The 26,897-nt window shown below is 46.3% G+C and overlaps 1 pseudogene; it reads left to right on the top strand.

Moving 5' to 3' along the window:
* LOC146177455 (uncharacterized) lies at positions 1–25,714 on the top strand (annotated as a pseudogene).
* Positions 25,715–26,897: the final 1,183 nt, after the last annotated feature.

The raw sequence follows: 26,897 nt of genomic DNA, 5'->3' as shown, positions 1-26,897 counted from the left end.
ATGGAAATCAGCCAAGGTAACTTTCATACCAAAACCTAACAAACCTTTAGGCCTTAAGAATCTCAGACCAATCTCTCTCACCTCCTGCACAAGAAAAATCATGGAGCACGTAATCCTAAATTTACTTAACCGATAAATGGAGCAAAATCAGCTCTTCCCCACCACCATGCTTGGCTTCCGCGTGGGCCTGTCAACTCAAGACGTCATGTTACAACTTAAGGAGGATGTGCTCAATCCCGTTTTCCCTCACATCACCAGATCTATCCTTGCATTGTACCTGACGACTGACGAAGGCCTTTGATAATGTTGGCCACTCCTCCATTTTACAATCACTGAGCGACCTAAACGTGGGCTCTCGCACGCATGACTATGTTGCTGCCTTTCTCAGCAACCGATCCGTCTGCCTACAATTAGGCAGAGTAAAAACGTGCCCTTTCACGCTAGGCAGTAAGGGAACGCCCCAGAGAGCAGTTTTGTCCCCATTTCTTTTTAACATTACTCTTATTCCGTTAGCGAGGGATCTTGACAAAATTCCTTCCATCTACCACTCCTTGTATGCGGATGACGTCACCATCTGGGTCAATACCGGCAACCATGGCGAGATAGAATACAAACTTCAGCTGGCAGCTGACACTGTTGCTACGCATGCAAGCAGCATTGGTCTAAGCTGCTCAGCAGCTAAATCTGAGCTCATAGTCATGGACTTAACGAAACCCCCCTAATATTCAAGTCACATTAAACGACACCCCCATCCGCAGGGTCAATATAACCAAAATTTTAGGTCTCAGTATTTCTGACAACGGCTCCAACGCCGAGACTATAAAATTAATTCGTGCTGCCATTTTGAATACAGCCTCACTAATTAGGCGTATCACCAATCGCCATCGCGGCATGAGGGAAGCAGACACACGTCGCCTCATTCAAGCATTTTGCCTGTGCAGGATCACCTACTCCATCCCTTACCTCTACCTCACACCCACGGAGACCGAGCAACTCGGCAGACTTATCCGCACAGCTTACAAAAGCGCTCTCCTCCTCCCTAAATCAACGCCTACTGAAAAACTACTTCAACTATGGGTTCACAACACCTTAGGAGAGCTGGTAGAAGCTCACCTCATTAGTCAGTACCACAGGCTCTCACATACCAAAACCGGCCAAATTCTTCTGCGCCGAGTTGGGATAAACCTACCCGGTCATACCTCGGCCACGCGAAATCCTCCCACCGCTGTCAGCAACAATCTTTACATTCCGCCTCTTCCCAAAAATACCCACCCGGAGCACAATCGTGAGAGACGGAAAGCTAGAGCCAAGGCTTTGCACAAGCACTAACTGGGGGGGGGGGGGGGCAAATAAGGGGGCGCAGGCCATGGACCAAAGGTCATATATAAGCGGCGCCGGCTGTAGTGTGTAGTGTGCCCAAGGATGCCGCGGCGGTAGCCATAGGCTTGTTGTCTCAAGTGAGCCATAGAGATGGTGTGTAAAACAACAGGGAGCAAAAGCTGTTGATGCCGAATGCATATGGGGCGAAGCATAGGCAAAGGCTGGATCAGGAGGTGGACGTGAAGTGATTTCGGCATACGTACGACGGTGTACATGAGGAGGCGTCGGCACGGATGCTGGAGCCTAGCTCAGTGGCTCAACGCCGGACGATGAAATTTTGGGTGCGGAGATTGGCATTGAGTGTGCGACCGGAGCTGACTGAGGAAAAGGATTAGGGACGACTTCAGAGACATGTCGCTGGATTGCATGGCGAAGCTCCGGAATAAGGCCAGTTGGTGACGACTCCTTAACATATGACTGCAGGGACAGTTGTCGCGCGACCTTCTGACGTACAAAATCCTTGATGTCTTCGGAGAGGCTAGATGACTTCCTCTCCGCGGCTAGTCAAGCGAGGTAAGCGTGAGGCTGGCGAATCAAAACAAACTCCTTGCGGAGCTCGTCATAGCTTTCAAAGAGGTCGTAGATTTCTTTGACTGTAGTGGAGCCTTTGACGATGATCATATTGAAGGCGCTGTCATCAATTCCTGTGAGGACATGACGTACGTTAAACGCCTCGGTCATGGTCGGGTCAACGCGGCGACACAAATCAACAATGTCCTCAATGTAACTGGTGAACGCTGCTCCGGTCATCTGTACTCACGACCGGAGACGCTGTTCCGCGCGGAGTTCTCGGACGGCGGGGTGGCCAAAGACATCAAAAAATTTGGTCTTAAATTTAGCCCAGGGGGTAAAGTACGACTAGTGGTTTCGAAACCACGAGTTAGCTATGTCGTTCAAGCGAACGATCGATGACATTGTTGAGCTTACTATTGTCGTTTCAGTTATTGTGACGGCTGACCCGTTCGTAAGCGGACATCCAATCGTCGACGTCGTCATCGCTGCTTCCACTGAAGGTAGCGGGGTCCCGTTGACGAAGGGAACCTATGCAGGTGACGGGCCGAACTAGGTGCAATGAAGTCGGCTCGGTAATTGGGGTAGTCAATGTTCTGCTGCGAAGTTCCAGGGCAAGATGGGTAGAGGGAACATTAGATTGACCTCCACCAAGTGAAAAGTGGATTTAATAGTTGGTTCGAACGTCTCGCGCTGCCAGTAGTTCGGGCACAGCAGGATCGAACTGCCAGCTGCAAGGCCAAGCTTCAGGGCGAGAGATGGGCGCCGAAGTCAAGAGTTGGTAGTGGCGATGCCGCAGCGCTGTCTGTTCTTCGTCTTCTTTACAATACATTTATCTTCAACAAGCCATTTGAAAGCAGTGGAACACTGAAGCTGGTTACAAAAATTCAAATATTGTTTGCTGGGATGCAGTGCACCTCGTAGTACTTTTAGAAGTATTGCCCTGCCAAAAGAGTTTTGACTAAATGAAATGTGCACTCTCGCCCTTTCAAATTGAGGGGCCGAAGCCACTGTCAGCAAGTCTAAAAACTGCGTCATCACATGCTACTGGACCACGGAAATGCCGAGTAAAGATCAGCAATAAGCTGCGGGTAGGCTACCAATACCCAACTTGAACGGCGTTTTTATCCATCTACCATTGTGAGAACAAGATGCAAAAAAAAGCGCTGAAGTCGCGTAATCTAAACGAGGCTTCCATTCCTTTGTGTCCTGGTGCAGGCCGCGGAATTCAGCGGCGGCTGCTTCGCGGTTATTGCAAGCATTTTTTTCGCCCGGAAGTTGTTGGGAGGACTACCGTAATATAGCGGATAATTGCACTGACGTGAAATTTTGTTATATGTCGCGGGCTTTCTTTAAATACCAGAAACAATGCCATGTGGGAGGCAGTTGGAGAGAGAAAAACTGTGAATTGTGTTTTTTATGAAATCACCATGGGCCAAAACTGAATAATAATCATTTTGTAGAACTCGTCTTAGTTAATTAGGTGAAAATTATAGTCTAAAAAATACCCTTACAACTGCTAAAGGATGGAAAAACGCGGTCATTCTTTCACCAAGCATTGCTGCACAGCTTTTTCAAGCCTTGCTTCCAATTCGATCCTTTTGAGTCCTTTCTTGCGCCGTCAGTTGACATAACAGAACAAATGTCCCGCTAGCGTATGAGGACACAAAGATAAAGTAATGATAATTACGGTGGCTGTTCCCTTCAGATTCTTCTTTATATTAGTATTGCTATTGTCGCATTTGGACTAAACTGTCTGGTGTGAGTTCGAATTAGACGCAAAACTGACGCCAAACCTAAGGCAGCATCAATACACAAAATTCGTAAATCAATTTTGCTCTCTGAACATTTTTTATTTTTTGCAGCAATTTTTTAAGTATCGTGGTAAACACATTGCTAACCCTGATTTCAACTTTCAAATAAATCCAATATGTAGAGGGCTCGCTAGACTGTATTTCGGGCATGCGCAACTGAACGCATCAGGGCTCAACGATTCTCAGTCGGTGCCATTGAGCGGCGATATGGATACGACTAGAGGGGTCCGCTTGCTTTCTTTAGATGTACTTTTGAGGCTCTTTAAGAATGACCGATTAGTACTTGCGGCAAGCAATCAGACACAATATATTTTCAAGGAATCAAAAATTGAATTTTTTTTTTCAGAGCACGACTGTTGGAATGGAGCATTTTAATGTGAAAGCAACAGGACCAAATAAGACTGAAGATTCACCCTTTAACATGATCATTTATTCAAACGTTTTACTCTTCTCCTCTTGCTTTCGATACCGCTGGAGAGAGCCTGGAATCTAGTTTGCGACGTGTATGGCAACTAGTGCACCAGCGTACGTTCAGTACATGTATACGCCTTCGATGCCGGGAAGAATACAGCACGCTTTTCTACTTTTTCTTGACAATGGGAATATACACTGTGGTCGCAATTGCGTTGTTTCCTCATTCGTACCAACAGATAGCGGTGGTGCATTGGGCAATCGGGTCCGGACGCCCGTTGTGCGGCAGCACTCTCTCCTCATCGGAACAGCGCCGCCTGCTGTAAAATGCTAGCCACCGGAACATCGAGGTAGTGAAGCGGCGCAGCCGGTTCCTTTCGGCGAGCGGACTGTTTCTACGCGTAGTTCTGCGATGTGGCTTTGAAAGCTTAATAAACACGCAGAGTATTTTTTTATAGGAAATCTTGATAAATGAAAGAGCCGTCCTCGGCAGGGAATGCGCTTCTCTAAACCGCCCATCGCATGGTGTTTCTGTCATATTCTGAAATGCCGCCCACTCAATTTATCCATGCCTAAGGAACGACTTCGTTAGACGCTTATGACCATGACTCTGATGAACCCATGGGAAGTTCAATTACCGCCGACCAGGTAGTTGTAATCGCTCATGAAGATTTAAAAAGACGCTATATCCATGTTATTTGACAATAGGTTCGAACAATACTGCGAATAGTGATAGCTGACGATTTGACAACTTCTCCCTTAATCGACAGCTGGAAAAAAGAGAAAATAAACAAACAAGGCAGGAGATAGGATTCGTTTTTTGGTGCCGGAATCAAAGAAAAAAATGGCAGGACTTATTACGCAGTTATGCTACCCTGGTTCATTGAACATAGCCCTGAGACTACCAACTTAATCATCATATGAGCGAAATTACTAATACCACATCAGCGTTATCTTTACATATACAATAATGCTTTGTTTGAACCTGCTTAACTTGTCGGAGCTGTTAGAGATGATTGATTTCTGAAATTGCATTATATAAATATGTTTCTCTCGACATGCTGCGGAGATTGTGAAAACCTGCTATGATATATGCGGTCAAAGGAATCTTTTGATTTTATTATTTTAGGCCTTCCCCCAACGCTGAAAGTTCATGTCGATTGATGGCACAAGTCCAGAACATTTGTCCAACACTGATAAACCGCAAAGTACAATGGAATAAAAATAGAGATCGTGATTTTTGCGTCAGATAGGCCGCCAAGCAACTAAGAGAGCGTTTCAATGCTACAGCACTGGCAACGATTGCTCTTTCCCTAAGATGACATGGTTTCTGAGCGTGCCGCAAATTTGTGGGGCCGATAGCTGTGCACGGTAGAATCCTTTCGATCAACGTGAAAGGATACATCTATGTATGTAGTTTTTTCATTGGACGTTAAGATTCCCGGACGATCGTAAAAGAACCTTTTCACACACTCTGTCAATCTGTTTTATAGCGTGTGATATATGAACAATTTATCCGATGTAAAATGGCTTCCTCTTACTCCGTCGTATTCCGGCAGCGTTCTGTACACTAGAGGGCCAATAAAAGACACCGTGTGTAGGCGGGAGAGATAAATGGGAGCAACTGATAAAGCACGTAAACCGGTGTTTGCAACGCGAATGCGAAATAAACCACACAGAAATGCTTGCTAATCGAGAGGACATGTGTTCGACACCTATATAACATTCCAAAAGGAAGTCTACGTGACTTCCAAAAGAAAAGAAACGCTGCGTTTATGGTCTTTACTATAAACTAAATTTCCTCGTCGGTGGCTTTTTATATGACGCTAATAGCAGCTTTTCTCACATGTAATATTAAATGAGCATTGCTTTGAGTGCATTATTACGCTTGAAGGGCTCAACAGACAAAGTTGAACCAATCTGAAGACTCAACCCAGACTTAGCACGCTGATATTGGTTAAAAAACGAAGAGATGAAACAAGGCAACTAAATCATGGCGATGCCAATTGTTCCTGTCTCATATGCTGCTCATTTTGTGAGGACATAAAATTAAATGTGCTATAAATATGCCAGTGATAGTATCTGTGCAAGCATTACATCTGAACATCAATGACGAGCGTAACGCGGCTTTAACCGCGATTGCAGCTGTCTTTTATTTTTCTGTGCCGCCCTTTTCAAGCAAACAGGCGGGAAAATGCCGGAGATGTAACATCAATAACGTAACTGTCAATAGTATGACGACAACGCTACACACTCATCAGTGCAGCTTCGGCTCAGACTCCCGTGCCATCACTCCTGGCGAACAGAAGGCACAAAGCTTACGGTTCCACCGAGATTTCAAAGCTTCCAAGCTTCCAATCGTGTCCAAGTCACCCACCGCTCAAGTTTGTGAGAAAACTCTTAGATATGAGTCGACTGACAAGTATCCGACGCGTTTGTGCAGCTGTCGGTGCAGCCAACAACGCACACGTTTGTCCACATTTCGTTTCAAGGGACATATTCGCACAACTGGCATAACTTTCTGCTATCCAAAAGACATATACACGCACATCACTTAAGAATTTGAGCACCGAAGCAATCTCCACAAAAAGCAAACGACAGATTTTTATCTCAATGTGCCGGTGGCAGCCTGCGCTTTCGGGCCACTGGTGAGGTGCCGTGAGGCGATGGCAGCAGTCCAACTGTCCGGTACCTATTAAAGAAACAAATATCTCGGCCGCCTGTGTAGAACTAACAGCGTCTTCAAAATAACGCGCTCAGAATGCAAAACGAGATAAATTGTTTTACGAGCCATCCATTATACAAATTTAAACATGTTGATACGTGTCAAGGTAAGGCCAAGAGATTAGTCCAAGATGCCTCCGCACACAGTACACAAAAACACAGCAGCATTAACCGGGCACCAACCGACACTGCTCGCACGTCGCTTCACCAAAACTCACGAGCTTCTTCTTCTGTCCTTATGCAGATACCAGTGCATGCAACGCCTAATGTAGCACTACCCCGCCGGCTGAAGAGCACCGTCCCGGTGCGTACTAGCGTCCAAACCGGGGTCCGTGTAGTACGGCTTGAGGCATGCAACATGGACCGTCTCGGTGCGTGGTGTAGAGGTATGCGTTGCGGGGTGCAAGGGCGCAATTTCATATGTCACTGGAGTCACTTGTAAAAAGCGGTAGCGTCCTGTATAACGGGGCAAACGTTTTTCCGAGAGGCCGACGCGGCGAACTGGGGTTCAAAGCAGCGCGAGACAGCCGCAAGAATACTGTGTGTTGCGATGACAGGAATCATAGCGACGTTTCTGGGAGTGCTGGGAGGCTGCGAGTCGGCTGCGAGCAACAACGCGGGCAGCATCAGCTCAGGCTATGGCATCACGAGCATATGAGCTGGCAGTGGCGGCCGAAGGGAGCAGGCTGTCAAAAGGAAGCAGAGGTTCACGGTCGTATAGAAGATAGAAGGAGGAGTAGCCGGTAGTATCGTAAAGCGACGAAGTGTATGCGAATGTCACAAATGGCAGCGTTATATCCAGTCGCGGTGGTCATCAGAAATGTAAACAGACAGCATGTCAGTTAATGTCCGGTTAAGGCGTTCAGTAAGCCCGTTCGTCTGTGGATGGTAAGCAGTCTTGAAAGAATGACGAACGTTGCACAATCGTAGGATCTCGTCGACTATACGCACAAGAAAGCAACAGCCACGGTCGGTGAGCTGCTGGCGGGGAGCTCCGTGGACGAGTATAACGTCGTTGAGGAGGCAAACAGCGACATCAGTTGCACAACTGGTTGGTATTGCTCGTGCGACCACGTAGCGTGTGGTGTAATCAGTGGCCACCTCAATCCATTTGTTCCCCGATGCGGACAGTGGAAAAGGCCTCAGAAGATCAAGACCTACTCGAGAAAATGGGTCTATGGGGATGTCGATCGGCTGCAGCAGTCCAGCTGGTAAAACTGACGGCTATTCCCGGCCTTGACAGCGGCACAAGCAGCCACGTAGCGGCGGACTATGCGGTATAGGCCTGGCCAAAAGAACTGAGGGCGCACACTATCGTATGTGCGAGAGACGCCTAGATGACCTGCTGTGGGAACGCCGTGACGCTGTTCAAGGACAGCTGTGAGTAGGTGCTGAGGGACTACTAGTCGAAGGTCGGGGCCATCAGGTCGCATATTGTGCCGGTATAAGGTGCCGTCGTGGAGCACAAACAAACGAAGGGAAGGGTCATGGCGATCGGCGCTAAGGCGATTAATAATTTCGCGAAGCTGAGGATCCTGGCGTTGCTCCCAGCGAATGTTGGAAAAGTCAGAAATAGAGAGCGCGCAAGCGTCATTGTCACATTCAAGTTGGCTTGCCGGGTCGACTGGATCACGGGACAGGCAATCCGCGTCTCGATGCAACTGGCCAGACCTATAAAACTACTGAAAAATTGTACTCCTCAAGGCGCAAGGCCCAACGTCCAAGGCGGCCAGTAGGGTCGTTGAGTGTGGAAAGCCAACACAATGCATGGTGGTCAGTGAGTACTGTGAATGGCCGCCCATACAAGTAAGGGCGGAACTCTGTAATGGCCCAAACTAGGGCTAAGCACTCACGTTCGGTCATGGACTAATTATGTTCGGCCGCACAGAGGAGTCGGCTGGCATAGGCGATGACGCGAGGTAAACCGAGCTGACGTTGTTCGAGAACGGCACCAATTCCATGACCACTTGCGTCGGTGCGTACTTCTGTTGGCGCTGACGGGCTGAAGTGAGCCAACACTGGCAGACCGGTGAGGTAGGCAATAAGAGCGACGAAGGCGGCGGATTTTTCGTGGCCCCAGGAAAAGGAGACCCCTTTTTTTTCCCAAGCTGCGTGAGTGGACGGGCGATTTCTGCGACGTTTGGTACAAATCGCCGGAGATATGAGCAAGGTCCGATGAAGCTACGCACGTCGCGTCTAGATTTCGGTATAGGAAAATCACTTACAGCGCGAATAACAGGCAGTGGTAAGCATTCGAAAGACCTACAAAAATTCAGGGTACGCTTAAGCTGCGCCGTTAATGGTATGCTGCAGTAGAGTTTCCACACGGACAATGCTTTTACCTTTCAAACCTTGTTTCTTTTTTTTTAAACTTTATACACGGATAATTAGCATCATAAAATATTGGATTTATATTCTGAGCAGTTTCAAAGCATTGAATGCGTTTATCATTTTTATTATTTGAAATAACTTATCATTCAGTTATTAATTTTCTTACTTAGCATAAGATATCATTAATTGCCTCTTAATTCTAAGCGTTGGCACTTTGGGCCACCTTTCTCCAATTTGGGCCACAAGTCCGGCATCAGTAACAACGCGAGAGCAACCCATCTGCTGTTGGGAGAGAATGACAACAATACCTTGACCACTGTACCAATACCTTCACCACTGGTAATGTTAATCGAATTTGAATGGTTGAACAGCAAAACGTTCATGACTGTAAATGAAGCTGCTAGGCTTAGCGTGACGAACTGACAAACTAACCATTGTGAGAGAAATGATAGCCTCGGGCTCCTTGGTAAACCTTCGGAGAACTGATGATCTAATCTGACACCTTGAAGGGAAATAAGAAAAGAAAGACCCCAATTGAACAGCTGATAAAAGGACTAATAGAAACACAGTGTCTGTAAATGAAGGGGCCATCAGTATTGTTCGAGGGAGGCATTAAATACCAGCTCATGCCGACGAGGTTATTCTCCTTGCGCAATGCGCCAACAACACAGAAGGTACCTATACAAGCCAAAATCGAGCATACCTACCAGCATTTATGATAGGTATGTAACTCAAATAAAAAAGAACGAATGCAGTGTCGTTTTCTCTCAAAATGTATTGAAACTGTATGTTTGCTTGAAGGGAATTCTATGTACAGTGGCTCGAAGAAACATACCAGTATGATAGCTCCTCTAAGCTATATCTTCCTGACGTGGTTACAGATAAGATTGCGAGAGTTTCCAGCAAGGTCAATGCCGACTGTAAGACTAACTTCATGCTGACTCAGCCAAATGTTGAACAGCAGACTGCAAAACGATGAGAATACAAAACAGAGAAGTGATTCCGACGACCTCTGGCGCTGCATGGTTATACACAAACACAGTACACACACAAGATAATTAAACCAAGACGTTAACACAGATGATGCGCTTGCTACCAACTGCCGGTTTTTGCGGTACGACGAAGAAGAAGAATGCATCACAAAAAACGTGGGATTACAATATGAAGAAGTAAACAAAAGGTTCAGAATAAATGTGTCATTCAGAAAGATTCGTCATTAGTTGGCTTTATTTTCATTTATTATTTTCATTCCGAATTTCTTCGCAATTTTTTCTGAATCTAATGTGTTTGTGAATCTGTTGTGTGTATTGTGTTTGTGTATAACCATGCAGCGCCAGAGGTCGTCGGATTCGTATAGCCAACTACCCGCTCGCAAGTACTACTGAGAGAAGTGATGACAGGATATTAGAGCGGAAATACCTTCAGTGAAGAGCTTCTATGGCCGCATAGGCACATATTTTAAAACCGCGCAGATCCTATTATTGCACTTCGTAAGACACTTAAAAAGTCAATTTTTTATGGTTTTGATATATATCTATGGCTTTGCCAATATAATATCTAAAAAAAAAAACAAATTAACTTGATAACGGCTGTCATCTCTAATTGACAAGAAAAGCCATCAAAAAAGCCCGAGAACGCGCAAATAGGTGGTTTAGGAACACACTTCCGGTGCTGTAAAGACACAAAAGCTCTCAATTCGAAAAGGTGTCTAATGACAAATGCAATATAAGAGATATTTTTTGCTGTCACAGGAAGCGCTCGGCTACATACGGAGAGAATTCCAAGCATGACATTATATTTGCTTACCAGGGCATCGTTCGTACACCTAGGAGCCTCAGCAAAGGCCAGATGCTGAATCGCAGGTAAAAACAATATTGCCACATGATGTACTACAGCGTAACCTTTATTTCCAAACTTATATTTCTGCAAAGTGGTTGGTTCTTCTGTATGAATGGATGGATGGATGAAATATAGGGGCATCCCCTTTGAGACGGGGTGGTAGCAGTAGCTATCATGCTCATTTTTCTCCCTATATTTTAAATATTAATTTAGATTGGTTAACTAAACCATCATCCTATTTATTAAATTTTAGCGTCTACATTACTAACATTATGTCACTTCTCTGCTTTTAAGCCACCAATCTTCCAGTCTTTTTTGCTAGTTTCCACCGCCTGTTTATTCCTCCGGCCACTGGTATCTCTAAACCCCACAGCATCAGGAACAGTGACTGTGCCTGCATCAATTTCCGGATGGATACAATTACATTCGAGTATAATATGGTCAATTGTTTCACTGGAGTTACCACATTCAGCACATGCGTCTTCTTCATTGTTAAATTTCTTTTTGTAGCTGCGTGTTCTAAGTCACCCTGATTTAGCTTCAAAAAGTAGGGCACAGCCCCTTCAGTTATCAAAGAAAGCTTCCTTCCTGATCGGCATTTTCCAATTTCGGTATAATTCCACACTCCGTTTCTTTTCCATCGAATTTATCCAATTTTTACCTTCTGTGTTTTTCACCTGTTGCTTAATGCTCTTTATTTCTCCGTCCATGTGACTAACGTACTTACTAGTTAGTTTCCTTGTTCTTTTCCTCCATTGTGAGTCAACGCTTTTTAAGTACAGGTATTTAAATACTTTAGCTGCCCATCTGTTACTGTTCAATTTCTTAAGGCGTTCCTTATATAATATTTTACTCTGAGCTTCCCGTACTTGGAAAGATGCCTAGCCCATATCTCCCTGTACCGCCTCATTTGTGGTTATGCCGTGGGCACCTAGTGCTAATCGTCCAACAGCTCTCTGATTTATTTCTAATGTCGACTGTACCTCTGACTTTAGGCGCAAAACCGCATTTCCGAAAGCAAGTCCGGGCACCATAATTCCTTTCCAAAACCTCATACCTATTGTATCCCCAGAGTGCCTTATGCTTCATTATCCCGGCATTCCTTCGCCCTTTGACCTTAAGTGATTGCTCATGCTTTCCAATGTATGCCAATCCTTCGTTTACCTATACCCCCAGATATTTATATTCTGCTACTCTGGGTATTTCACGGCCTTGTATTTTAAGACCCTGATCAGAAGAAGCCGTTGAAAATCATCAGACCCGACTTAACTGCGCTAAAACTGAAGCCTAGTGTGTCCCCTTCAACTCGGCAATACTTAACTAGAGTTTGCGATTCTTCCAGACTCTCAGCTAGCAGCACAATATCGTCTGCATACATCAAACCGGGGAGGAACTGCTCTACCCTAATCTATATGACAGGTTAAAACCTAGGTTACTGTCTTGTATCCTCCGTTCCGGGGTTAATCATATAAAGCATAATTAGCAGCGGTGATAGAGGACAGCCTAGGCTTAGTCCTTTGCATACTTTGACATCTTTTATACTTCTTATCCCTTCCCATGTAATTTCTACCTTGTTATCCCGGCATATTTCCTGTAGGAACTCTATTATCTCATAACCAATACCTTCTACTTTTAAAATGTTCCACAGAAGTTCCCTGTTTACTTTGTCGTACGCCCCGTATATGTCCAGGAACGATGCATTGGGTAAGCACGAAAAGGCTATCATCTAAGCGCCTACCATTTCTAAAGCCTTTCTAAAGTTCTGTTCTCCGAGTATCATTTTACTTGCTACCCATGCTCGCACCTTTCATTTCACCGCCTGCATGGCCAACCTGCACATAACAGATGATATATTAATCGGCCTGTAGGATTTTATGTGTATCCTTTCTCTTTTCCCTTTATAAATCAAATTCATTTTACTCTGCTGCCAGCTGTCAAGAATTTGCTTATTCGTTAGGACTGTTTCCAGAGCTTTTAGCAACGTTTCCTCACTTTTTGGACCAAGTTCATTAATCAGCTTGATTGGAATTCCATCTATTCCTGTACATGTGTTTTTAGGAATAATTTTTTCTGCCTTTTTCCAGTTTAGATTGGTCAGTTCTAAGCTGCTTTGCATTCTACTACATTGTGTTGCTTCCTGATTTGCGGATATTACCCTTTAGTCGCTCTTAAATGACAAGGCTATACCTGATGTGATGTAGTTGACGGCGTTGTCTCCCTTTGAAAAATTTCCCTCGTTATCTTGAATGCGATCCTGTTTTCTTTTATTCTTTTCCCTAGCCAGTTTATATGGTTCAAGAAGTTTTTTGCTCCGCCTCTAGAGGCATCGTGTATGTCAGCCAACCAGCGATCGGTGGACTGCCTTATTTTACTTTGGATGAGGGCCTGTACCTCAAGTGTTTTTGTCTATATGATTCCCATTTTTGGTCGATTTCCTCCTGAGATACCTGTGCTTTCTTTCCCACTCGGTGTTCCCCTGAAGCAGCCCGTCGTTGTTCAATCGCTTCCCTGATTTCCTTATTCGAACAGCTCTGTGGCTTCCTCTCTCCATTTCAGCGGTTTGCTTATTTAACCTCCTTAATTTTCCTCCTTATGAGTAGTTCTACCTGTTCATAATCCCAGTCTTCCATGGGGCTTTTCTCTTTTGCTTCCTCTATGTCTGCTGCTATCTGTGCTATTTGATTGTCGTTTAATTTTGCGTTTACTTTTTGTCTGAATTCCATCTCTCTTTTCATCAAGGGCCCCATCTGTAGACTAATGCGTTTATGATCACTTCCCAGACTACACTCTCCTTCGTCTATTTCTATTGTTGTGACTTTGCTATAAATTGCCTGCGACATTAGACAGTAGTCAATGGTCGTCTGCCTGTTGCGGAATTCCCACGTGATTTGGCCTTCACATTTTGTTTCTCTATTTACTATAACTAGATCGTGTCGCCCACAAAAATCTAGCATTAGCTTCCCGTTACCATCCGTGTATCCGTCCAGATCGTCGATATGGCCGTTCATGTCCCCCAGCAGAATAATATTGACCCCGTCTCCAAACTGGCTTATATCGTCACTGAGACATTCAACAAGATCTTTGTTTTCTTGTCTGCATTGGTGTCCTGTTCCTAAATAAACTACCCCTAGCCATGTGCTTATGCTCGCAATTGTTCCTGATACCTAGATGTGTTCTTTACCAGATGATTTATTTCTTCGTCATTTTGTTCACTGGTGTATCAAAATACCTACCCCTCCACCCTTTTTTCCATTCTAGTTCCGTTGCACCCTTCCCAGACGTATCCTTCTATAAACGGTGGATCTTTTAGATCCCTGAGATAAGTCTCGGAAAGAGCGCACACACCTATTTTGTCATCCTTCAACTGCAGTTCTATCTCTAACCATTTCGCTCTTTTTCTACCTCCTTGCATGTTTATGTAGCTGATCTTAGTGTTAAATTTGTTTTTTGTACTTGTCTTTCTCGACCTCCTCCTCGTCATTTTACGGGGCTCAGCCTCCATTATTACACTTTCTTCTGCTTCACTTCTAACTACCTTTGTGCACGGAGTCCTCGCGGGCCCCCTATAAAAGTTGCAGCCCTGCCTGCTGGCGCCAGCCGATCTCTGCTTCCACCCTTCTGTTAAAATGAATGCCATCTCGCTGAAAAGCCCTACCACAACCTACTTTATGTACCTCCCTGTTTACCTCAACCATTTCGAAACGCTTCTCGAGGCTTAACTTTCTTATGTCCTGATTAACTGCCACCGCGTCCTTTTTCAGTTTTCCGCTCAATCCTAGCACCTCCGGTACTGCGTATACAACTATCTGTGCTTGCTGTGCTATCTCCCTGATATCGTCAACTCCTTAGCTAAACTTTCCACCACTCCTGCAGCGTCACATCGTTTAGCCCCGCGGCTACTATCACCATACTGCGCTCTGCGGAATTTTTCAACAGCCTATTTTACTCTCTTTCAGCAGTGCCCTCACTGTGCTCCCTGGGAAGGTTCCAACTAACACTCGCTTATCACCCTTTACACGTTCCAAGATATCTCGCTTGCATCTACTCATGTTAGAATCTCTGGCCATAAGCACCCGGGCCTTCTCTCTTCCTCTCCCAACTGTTGGCTCCTGCGTTCATTTATCTGCATCCTTCTTTCTAGGATTTTCACTCATCCTTACTTCTTCCTTTTTTTCCGTCTTCTTATTAGCTGCTTCTAAATGACTCTGTTGGTTCGGATCCGCCTGACCTACTTTGCTTATGCCTTCCATGCCAGTGCTGGTCCCAGCCACGTTGCCCGCACTGGAATGTTCGTCCTCGTTGTTTCCAAGGAAAAAATCCGCCTGACCTACTTTGCTTACGCCTTCCAAGCCAGTGCTGGTTCCAGCCAGGTGGCCCGCCCTGGAATGTTCGTCCTTGTTGGTTCCAAGGATAAATTCGGCCAATTTTCTTTCCATTTGAGGAAACTGTCCGAGCAGTTTCTGATTTTCTGCCCTCAACAAACGTACTTCATTTTCTAAATCATCCACACGAGACACTAAACTGCCCCTTTCTTGATCAAATCTATCTAGGCGCGCACTCAGCACGGAACCCCGACCCAAAAGTCGCTGCCTTCCGCTTCACCTACAGAGTCGAAACGCTTTTCCTTGAAATTAACACTGAGTACACTTTACCTTCTTTTGATTGCACATCTTAAGCTTGTATCGACTGAACTATATCTATTACGAATTCTCAGAATATACACATTGCCAAAAGAAGACAGAAGAAACGACTAGCAAACACGCGTTAAAATCAATCCTGCGAATGCCAATAGCGGAGAAAAAAAAAGTATTTATCTAAACAAAATAGTTAAAGAATGAACGCCGAGAAAACCTAGCTGCTGGCACGAAAAACCGGGCCGCTTGGACAAAGAGCTAACCTAACCTAACTAGCTGAAAACGAAATAAAGTAATAAAAGAAAGAAGTAATCTATTTGATGCTTCGGAAGCTCCCGCTGTCGCTAGTCCGTCCGTTTCCGCTAGCCACGTGAAATCGGAGGAGTGATGGAACACGCGTCCGCACCACACGGCTGTCAACTGTCAACACGGCTTCTCCATCTATCTTCATACGCATTCTGAGATGAAGAAATTAAACTCTCGAAAAGCAAGAATGCCGCCACTAATATATCACTATTGAACACCGGTACTTGAGCACGTGCATAATGACAATTCATGGATTTATCCACTCAATAACACTTGAGACGTATATAAAGACCGGAAATTTTGCACTTCTACAATGATAACTGAAACTCGAAGGACGAAAACGTCCACGCTACATAACGTTAAACCTCGATATTTTCAAGGGATAAGAACTCCTGCAATGATTTTGTTCATTCTGAAAACCTTGTTTCTACATGTGTTTCTGCATTCGAGGGGTCACGAAACAAGCGCAGCATCAGTTTCCAGCATCTGTCTGAACTATGTTCTGTATCAAGACATCTACAAGGTAAATATTAGCACAGATGTAATAGGAACGCATTATTTTTGTGATAACATGTTTGGTTTGGTTTATGGGGTTTAACGTCCCAAAGCGCCTCAGGCCCACTAGTGAAGAAATTCAGAAATTTCAACTTCCTGGCCGTTGTGAACGCGCACTGATATCGCGCAGCGCACTGGCGCCTTGCTTTTCGCAACCATCAAGAAGAGACCACCGGGCCCAGGATTCGATCCCGTATCCTTGGCAGAGCAGTCGTGCGAATGGTCGTGCGCGTAACCATTGCTTCACCGCGGCAGAGCGTGATATATTGTGCTTGTGCGTCAAAGCGTTTCCTACGTTACGAGTTGCTTGCTAAATAATTTTTTCTCTTCAACTCTATATGAAATATTATCACGGATCGCTCTGCTCGGACTTTGGCTAATGTTTTAGAAAACTTTCTAATGTGTATACGCAAAATACAGTTGTGTCTTTACAGTTTTCACCCTAGGTTTATTTAATTTATTCTCTGGTGTAGTAGCTTTTATTGCTTATTTTTGTACGTGAAAAACGTTTTAAAACTAGACTCCTCGTGGCCAAGCTATATACCGTGAAAATGGTGCATTCGGAACACTAAACTTTCTAGACAATTGTACGTTTTATACAGAGATGATGGCCAAATGGGCATTCGAATTCCCCGCATAAGAACGATGTGAGTCCTGCTAAAGCTCAAAATGCGTGATGAGAGAAGAATAGTTTGGTTTCTTCATCACCAAACTGAAATGAAGCGTTCATTAATTTGAAGGTATAAACTACAATACATTGCTATTTTATCTTTTTTCGTATACTACCTTGTACAATACTACTTTGTACCGAAGCGGTGGCCTTTCTTCAATGGCCAGGCAATGGCCATGGAATAATTCCCAGAGTGTGCTTTACTTCATAACCACCGAACATGACCACGAACCCTTTGACATGGTTTTCCTCCTTGGACTGCCCAGCCTGTAGAAAACGCGTATGTTGGATCGGAATGCTGAGCCTCTCGTCTCCCCCGCTACTCATTTCGGCCAGATGGTGCACCAGCTTAGAGACACGAAGATAGTGACTATCAACCGGACTTGGCGCCATTGTTGATGTGTTGTCTTTCCTTGCCACCGTTTTAGTGAATTTGTGCTAAGTCGTATTCTAGTTGTGTCGTGTTGTGTTGTATGTTTCAGTTGGAATTTTCGCCTACAGACTGATTACTTTGTAAATAACGTCTATAGATCTACGCTCATTTTAAAAGCATGTAATAAATGCCATGCTGCAAAAAAAAAAGAATTGGTGGCCTTGTGTAGCAATCTCTTAGCTAACACCTTCATCAGAATTTTATAATCAACATTTGTTAACGTGATCGGTCTACAGCTTGTAATTTTTAAAAGCATAGCGGGCTCATCAGTCTTGGGAACCAAGACCGTATGCGCGTTGCTAAACGACGGTGGCAGATAACCCACATCAAAGCACTCGTTGAAAAGCCTATAGAGCATGATAGCTAACGCACTTTTATGGCTCTTGTAAAAGGCCCCACTCAAACCATCTGGACCCGGGGACTTTCCGACATTCAATCCATCAATGGCCTTTTCTATTTCCTCCACACTTATTTCGTTCTCTAACTCTTCAGTAACTTCTTTGCCTAATACTGGCATCAGAGGTAAAAAGTTATCTCTAAACCCTTCTTCACTTGGTGCTTTGCTCGAAAACAGCTCACGGTAATGTTCCACGAAGGCGCTCAAACTGTCTACTATGTAGGAAGCCTGAAACAGTTCAGCACTTGTTCCTGGATTGTTGGGATGCGGTGTTTTACTGGGATGTGTTACAAAGGACACTTAAAAAAGACCTGCCATTGACGCCATGTGGAATTCGGTACATGACAACTATTAATGATGATTTTCAGTATGACCTCATCATGCTACTGGGCCTTCACAGTATTCGGAGGAGTTGGATGGCTTATAAAAACTGTGATATTTATGCACGACCTGTATGTTATTGTTTTGTTGAACAAGTGTATGTTCAACAAAATAATCACATTGATTATTTTGAGACCCAGGTGGCTGTCCCAGTAAAAAAAAAAGTGTATAAACTAAAAGAAATTTTGAAGCAGCAAGACGCTGCGGAGGAGGCCTTGAGGCTGATGGGCGAACTTGTGGTAATGAAAGTCCATTAGACACGGTTGTCAGCCAAGGGGCATCGCAATCACGATCTTTTACTCATGTATTTGTACTAATTCATGCAATAAAGAAAACAAAAGTGGTGGCCTTGTGGTAGGGCTTTCGCCTCGCATTCGGGAGGTACCGGGTTCGATCCCTGGTGCCGCCGGTAACCCACCGGCTTTTAAATGGGTGCAAGCTTCCCCCTGCCTGGTGCTCGGCTCTTCAGGGGTGAAATGCTTGGGAAAAGGGGTCGCGGCACAAATAGTTGCAGCGATGTGGCAGTGATCCGCTCCGCCATCGGACAAACAAAGTCAGCCTCGGGTGGAAGAAAGTCCACTATTTGGCCCCTTTTCTCGTCACAATATATCGCGTCCGGTGCTCTTCGGTGCACCGGACGCGATATTCGGAGGTCGTGGGTTCGGTTCCCACCATCGGCACGTTGTTTTTCCTTCTACTTTGTGTTTAATTATCTTTCCCCTAAAGAGATTACATTGATAATTTATGTGATTACCGAAGTAAGAATTACAAAAAGAACCAAGTATAATCCCCGATGCTTTCCTTGGCCTCGCCGACTGTTGGCTTCTTTATTTCATGTATTATAACGAGCACCCTGTTTTCCCTTCATTTATCTGCTTATATATATATATATATATATATATATATATATATATATATATATATATATATATATATATATATATATATATATATATATATATATATATATATATATATATATATACTGTGAAAGAAAGCAAGGTTGAGACGGCAAGGCCAGCGATGCCTTGTCTAGCGTTTTAATCCGATGACAAAACCCAGGCGCGTGCCGTAGCCGGCGCCGCGGGACGATGTTGATGGTATGTACAATTGAAGGTGGCAGATCATGGCATGTATAAATTAAAGACCATCCACCAAAGGCTCACAATATGTATATATAACGTGAATTCATTAGTTTGGTCGAACGTCTAGCGTGGCCAGTTGTTCGGGCACAGCAGGATCGAATTGCCAGCAGCATGGCCAAGCTACAGCGCGAGAGATGGGCACCGGAGGCAAGCGATGGTGATGGCGATGCCGCAGCGTTGTCTGTTCTTCGTCGTCTGTACATTTACCCCGCGTAAAGAAGTCACCATACTAGCGACTCACGCGGAAGTGACGACCAGACGGTTGTAATACGGCTTTAGTCGGCTAACATGGAAAACCTCGCCGCAGCGACGGCGGTGGTCGGAAGAAGGGGTGACTGGCTCGATGACGTAGTTTACTGGGTATGTGCGTTCCAAGACGCGATAAAGTCCGTGGTATTTGGTTTCTAGTTTGCTGATGGCAGGAACGCATAGCCGAACGAAGCTGTCGGCCAGGAACGTCGGAGCAGAGGTATCGCTATCATGCTGATCTTTGCTATAGCCTCGAGTGTTTGAGCTAAACGTGTGAGATAGCTGACGGCATTCCTCGGCCTTCTGTATATTATTTGACAAAGCACTGTACTCAGAGGAATCTAGATGGTATGGCAAAATTGTGCGCAGAGTTCAAGATGGCTCATGGAAGAGAAAGAAGGGCAAAAAAACAGTTGTTGCTTGGGTGGCAGTGTTGTACATAAATGTTACGAATGGAAGTACCTGGTCCCATTTGGAGCTCCCAGATTCAAAAGTAAAATACATTGTGAGCAGGTCCCCAAGCGTGATTGAAGCGCTCCGTGAGGCCGTTTGTTTGCGGGCGGTACGCGGTTATAGACCGATGTATCGATTTGCAAGACGACAGGAGCTCTTGGACTACTTCTAAAAGAAAATACACGACCTCTATCACTCAGTAGCTCGCGAGGAGCACCGTGTCGAAAACTGAAGTGGTGCTGAAGATAATGGGCTACCTCTCGGGCTGTCGCTGCTGGAAGGGCAGCAGTCTATGCGCAACGGGTCAGGTGATCGATGGCGACGACGACCCCAGCGGCACTGTATGGTAGCGTACCATAAAAGTCGATTCCCATGCGATCAAACGGGCAAGCTGGACACGGTGAAAGCTGGAAGGGTTCCGGGGTGGCGAGAAATCTTGAGTTGTAGACAGGCGGTACAAGAGAGAATGTAGCGACATACGAAATTGTACATTCCCCGCTAGTAATGCCTCTGACAAATTCGATCATAGATTTTCAGGCTCAATATGATGGTGGGCACAAACCTCGGAGCGGAGGTGGCGCGGAATGACAAGAAGCCAATTTCTGCTGTCTGAGTTGTAGTTCTTTCGGTAGAGCAGGCCGTCCCAAATTCTGAAATGGGAGGCATGTCAGTGGAGTGCCCGAGGATGCTAAGCCGCGGAAGTAGTGCCAAGAATATCTAGCAGGCTAGAAACCCAAGGATCTTGTCGTTGCTCGAAAGGCATATCCTCAATAGTGAGTTCTGTCAAGGACGATGGCGGGGACGATGTATCAGGTAAGCGCGCCGGTGATCGAGAGAGATCGTCGGCGTCAGACTGCTTGTGGCCAGAGCGGTACACTACACGCATGTCGAATTCCTGAAGACTGAGAGCTCAGCCCCCGAGATGGCCAGACGGATCCTTGAGAGACGCCAGCCAGCAGAGAGCGTGATGATCTGTAACTACCTCGAAGGAGTGGCCGTATATGTAAGGGCGGAACTTCGTTACAGCCCACACGATTGCTAAGCACTCCTTTTTGGTAACGGAGTAGTTGGACTCGGCTTTGGCAAGAGCACGGCTTGCGTAAGCGACAACGTATTCGGAGAAGCCAGGCTTGCGCTGGGCGAGGATGGTGCCGAGTTTGACATCACTGGCATCTGTGTGAAGTTCTGTAGGTGCAGTAGGGTCGTAATGTCGAAGGATTAGCGTAGACGTCAGAGCATTGCGCAGCGTCGCGAATGCATCCTCGTAGGTCAGCTACAAAGAGGAAATGTTAGGGATGCCTTTCAATAGCTGTGTAAGGGGGGCTATGATGGTTGCGAAATTCCGAACAAAACGACGAAAGTACGAGCGGAGGCCCACGAAGCTTCGCAGTTGTTTCAAAGTGGTCGGATTCAGAAAGTCAACAACGGCGCGCAGCTTCTCAGTATCAGGCAGAACATCTTTGCGCACAACATATCCGAGTATTGAGAGCTGGCTGGAACCGAAGCGTCACTTTTTGAGGTTCAGGTGAAGACCGTCGCGGGTTAGGCGGTGAAGACCTGTCGAGGTCGAGTCAGGTGGGTCGGGAAGTCTGTTGAAAAAACACGAAATTATCGAGGTAACATAAACAGATTTTCCATTTCAGGCTGCGCAGTACGGTGTCCATCATCCTTTTAAATGTGGCTTGGCGTTACAGAGTCCGAATGGCATAGCATTAAATTCGTATAGTCCGTCTTTGGTAATAAAGGCGGTCTTAGCACGATCCGTCTCTGCCATGGGCACCTGCCAGTGCCCGGAGCGCAAATCAAGTGAGGAAAATTCTGCGCCTTGCAAGCAGTCTATGGAATCGGCGATTCATGGCAGGGGGTACACATCACGACGAGTAATTTTGTTGAGGCGGCGATAATCAACACTAAAATCGCATTGCTCCATCCTTCTTAGCTCGGCCCACAGGAGACGGCCATGGACTACAGGATTCTCTAATTACTTCTCGCTGCAGCATGTCATCGACTTGTTGGGCAATAGCACGGCACTGAGTCGGGGACACACGATACGGCCGCTGATGGAGAGGTGGATGAGCGCTAGTGTCGATGAAGTGGGAAACGGTCGTCGTGCAGCTCAAATAAGATTGTGGGACAAGTTCCGAAAAATTAGAGACCAAAATCCCGGCACAAGAAATTCATGACTATATGGACTCGGCTTCTAAGCTCCTACGGGATGTATCCCTTAGCGAAAAAAAATGGCCCCGGCAGAACATATTGGCGATCCAGTTGACAGCAGACTACTCCACCTCTGGAAGGCCTATCAGAATTTAGAGAAACGATGGCTCAGGCAAAAACATAATCGCAAATTAAAACGGAAAATGGCGCAAACGCTCCAGCTCATCACCAAGCACGCGGCCGAGCTCTCGTCACAGCAATGGAATCAGTTAAGTAACCGATTAGACGGCACTCTACACATGAAGAACTCGTGGTCCCTCCTCAGCCATATGCTTAACCCATGTTCCTCGCGGTCAGAAAATAATAAACAAATCACCAAACATGATAGAAAAACAGCGTAACCGACGTGGACGGAGGTGAAGAACAAACAGGACAGGCGCTGAACTCAAAACTGAAATTTATTAAAAAAAACACAGATATTAGATTGGTAAAGGATCTAATCTGGTTGTACACTGTAAGGGATGTGACGGCTGCCATCCTTCCCTAACACAGACAGTTATTTTGGATGCCCATCCGGCACAGATTAACCGGGAAATCATTAAGGCCAGCCATATCATTCGATTGGGTGCAAAATGCGTTAGTGAACCGTCAATCGCTTTAACAGATAATGAGGTTGAGTTTCTTGAACGTGGTGTGTGTGTGTGTGTGTGGGGGGGGTCATCATGATTTTCTTGTTTAATGTACGGTTTGGTGCTGCTTGGCTGGGTTTTATATCTGTGTTTTTTTTCAATAAACTTCAGTTGTGAGTTCAGCGCCTGTCCTGTTTGTTCACCTCCGTCCACGTCTGTTGCGCTGTTTTTCTATCATGTCAACATACCAACTCGCCCAGATGTATCTTCTATTAAATCACCAAACTACTGCACGAGGCGGAGAAACAGGGGCAAGACGTTGAAGCAGCTCTTAAAGCCACATACTTCCCCGACCTAAAGCAGGAAGCATTACCGGCTTACAAAAGAACCCCCAATTCAGACTTGGACGCTCCCATCAAAGAGGCGGAGGTATGGGCTGCCATCGGTAGGCTCCGCACCACGTCCGCACCAGGTCTTGATGGAGTAACTAACAAAGCGCTACGAAATTTAGACGCAAAATCATTAGCCTCTCTCACTAGGAACATGAATCAACACTGGGACCAGGGCACGCTGCCCCCGGAATGGAAATCAGCCAAGGTAACTTTCATACCAAAACCTAACAAACCTTTAGGCCTTAAGAATCTCAGACCAATATCTCTCACCTCCTGCACGGGTAAAGTCATGGAGCACGTAATTCTAAATCGACTTAACCGATACATGGAGCAAAACCAGCTCTTCCCCACCACCATGCTTGGGTTCCGCGTGGGCCTGTCAACTCAAGACGTCATGTTACAACATAAGGATGATGTGCTCAATCCCGTTTTCCCTAACATCACCAGAGCTATCCTTGCATTCGACCTGACGAAGGCCTTTGATAATGTTGGCCACTCCTCCATTTTACAATCACTGAGCGACCTAAACGTGGGCTCTCGCACGCATGAATATGTTGCCTTTCTCAGCAACCGATCCGTCTGCCTACAATCAGGCACAATAAAAACGTGCCCTTTCACGCTAGGCAGTAAGGGAACGCCCCAGAGAGCAGTTTTGTCCCCATTTCTTTTTAACATTACTCTTATTCCGTTAGCGAGGGATCTTGATAAAATTCCTTCCATCTACCACTCCTTGTATGCGGATGGCGTAACCATCTGGGTCAATACCGGCAACCATGGCGAAATAGAATCCAAACTTCAGCTGGCAGCTGACACTGTTGCTACGCATGCAAGCAGCATTGGTCTAAGCTGCTCGGCAGCTAAATCTGAGCTCATAGTAATGGACCTAAAAGAACGTAAACCCCCTAATATTCAAGTCACATTGAACTACACCCCATCCGCAGGGTCAATATAACCAAAATTTTAGGTCTCAGTATTTCTGACAACGGCTCCAACACCGAGACCATAAAATTAATTCGTGCTGCCATTTTGAATACAGCCTCACTAATTAAGCGTATCGCCAATCGCCATCGCTGCATGAGGGAAGCAGACACACGTCGCCTCATTCAAGCATTTTGCCTATGCAGGATCACCTACTCCATCCCTTACCTCTACCTCACACCCACGGAGACCGGGCAACACAACAGACTTATCCGCACGGCTTGCAATAGCGCTCTCCTCCTCCCTAAATCAACGCCTACTAAAAAACTACTTCAACTATGGGTTCACAACACCTTAGGAGAGCTGGTAGAAGCTCACCTCATTAGTCATTACCACAGACTCTCACATACCGAAACCGGCCAAATTCTTCTGCGCCGAATTGGGATAAACCTACCCGGTCATACCTCGGCCACGCGCAATCCTTCCACTGCTGTTAGCAACAATCTTTACATTCCGCCTCTTCCTAAAAATACCCACCCGGAGCATAATCGTGAGAGACGGAAAGCTAGAGCCAAGGCTTTGCACAAGCACTACCTTCCTGGCGCTCCGGCAGCTTACGTAGACGGGGCTGAATATTCAAACCGACCAGCTTTCGCATTAGCCGTCGTGGATGGATTCCACAACACGATAGTCAGTGCGTCCATTCCAAATTTGCAGGATTCTTTGAAAGCTGAAGAAGCAGCAATTGCCCTAGCAATCACACACTCCGCTGCTGAGTATATCTGATCAGACTCCAAAACAGCAATTAGTAATTATGCCCATCGCAAAATCCACTCCCCAGCCGTAAACATTCTAGCATCATCCCCTCCACTGAATCACCTCATCACCCTCCTCTGGGTCCCTGCGCACAGCGAACGCCCAGGCAACACGGCCGCTCACTCCCAAGCCCGAGCACTCGTCAACCGGGCTGAGAGCGACCTGGTGCCGTCGTCTCGCAGTGCCAGAGATCGGCTTCTTAACTACCACGACCTCACCGTATTTTATAGAAATTCCCGCCTTCTGTACCCTCCTCCGCATAAATCTCTTCCCAAAAGCGACCAGGCTTTCTGACGCAGACTTCAGAGGGCCACAGTCATGACCTCTTTCTTTCTCTCTGTTATAAACCGTGGCGAAACCTCTTCTCACTGCCACTTGTGTCCTACCACCAGAGCCGACTTTTCTCACGTCTTCCTGAACTGCCCGAACAAACCCAAGCCCCCGTGGAAAGGGCCAAGACATCAGGAGCGATGGGAGCCTGCTCTGCGCAGCTTCCTGCCGGAGGTACAGCTTCTGACAGTGAGCTGGGCCCGAGGGGTCGCCGAAGCTCAAAAGTGCCCGGCCATCTAGAGCGGCCTGAGGGCCCATCGTCGTCCTGCTCCCTCACATCCCTTTACCCCCCCCCCCCCCCCCTCACTTGGTTCTTTTTTGAATCATTAAAGTTGCTACCTACCTATCTTAGGAGGAGCGTAATTGGTGTACAAGGCCAAGATGTTGCTCGCGGCTGCGCGGATCTTCAGCGCTGTCCACAGAATAGTCGAAAAGATCCCGCTGCAGCGGATCGGAAGCCACACGAGTTCGAATCAAGGCGTCAACTTGGCAAACAGGTACCGACACATCAACAAAGGCGAAAAGAGGGTCCACGGGCTCGATGCGGCCGAGACACTTCTTTTCGATCAACATAGCGGGAGATGAGAGAGGATTGGCTACCAGAAGTTGCAAGCGCCGTTTCATGTCAAGGACGGCAAACGGGAGCGGTAAGTAGCGGCGGCGGCAGACAATAACACCGGGCACAAAGAGGACTGTCGCAGTGGTGGTAAAAGAGGCAATTAGGGGAACCAGGACAGCCCTAACGGGTGGGATGGCTGTGTCATGAGCTACGAGGAGTTTGGGCGCCAAACGAGGACACGGCCCGTGGAGCAGGGAATCTGACCGTGCATCACCTGGTTCAAAGAGCTCTACTTGAGGACTGGCGCAGTCAATCATAGCATAATGCTGGGACGAAAAATCCCAGCCGAGAATGATGTCATAAAAACATGTGGGGAGAACGATGAATTCGATGATGTGCATGGCTGTAGCAATGACACGCGAGCGTTGCAGACAGCTGTCGGCTGTATACTCTGAGCGGATGGGGCACGAAACGATAGTCCCTCGAGAGGCGTAGTCATCTTTTGGACGGAGTGGCAGAGTTTTGGGCTGATAACTGATACAGCGGCACCGGTATCGACGAGCACAAGAGTATGAACACGTTCAACAATCGCAACCATAATATTTGCGGAATTAAGATGAGGACTTGGAAATTCTGTCGCATACGTAGTTCCTGCATCGCGACCTGCGGTGGTTAGTTTTCTGGCTGTGTAGCGGGTCGTCGGCGCATTGGCGAATAGGGGCGGCGATGTGGTGATGACGAACGACGAGAGAGGAAGTCCGAAGGATTCGGAGGTGCCGAAAGACCCGGTGGGACTGGAAACTGGGGGGGGGGGGGGGGGGGGCAAATAAGGTGGCGCAGGCCATGGAGCAAAGGTCATATTTA

This window comes from Amblyomma maculatum, chromosome 10 (genome assembly GCF_055883805.1).
Source record: "Amblyomma maculatum isolate TAMU_Amacu chromosome 10, ASM5588380v1, whole genome shotgun sequence".
Classification (NCBI taxonomy): domain Eukaryota; kingdom Metazoa; phylum Arthropoda; class Arachnida; order Ixodida; family Ixodidae; genus Amblyomma; species Amblyomma maculatum.
Note: the sequence above shows the minus strand (reverse complement) of the source record. Positions and strands in the feature narration are given on the sequence as shown.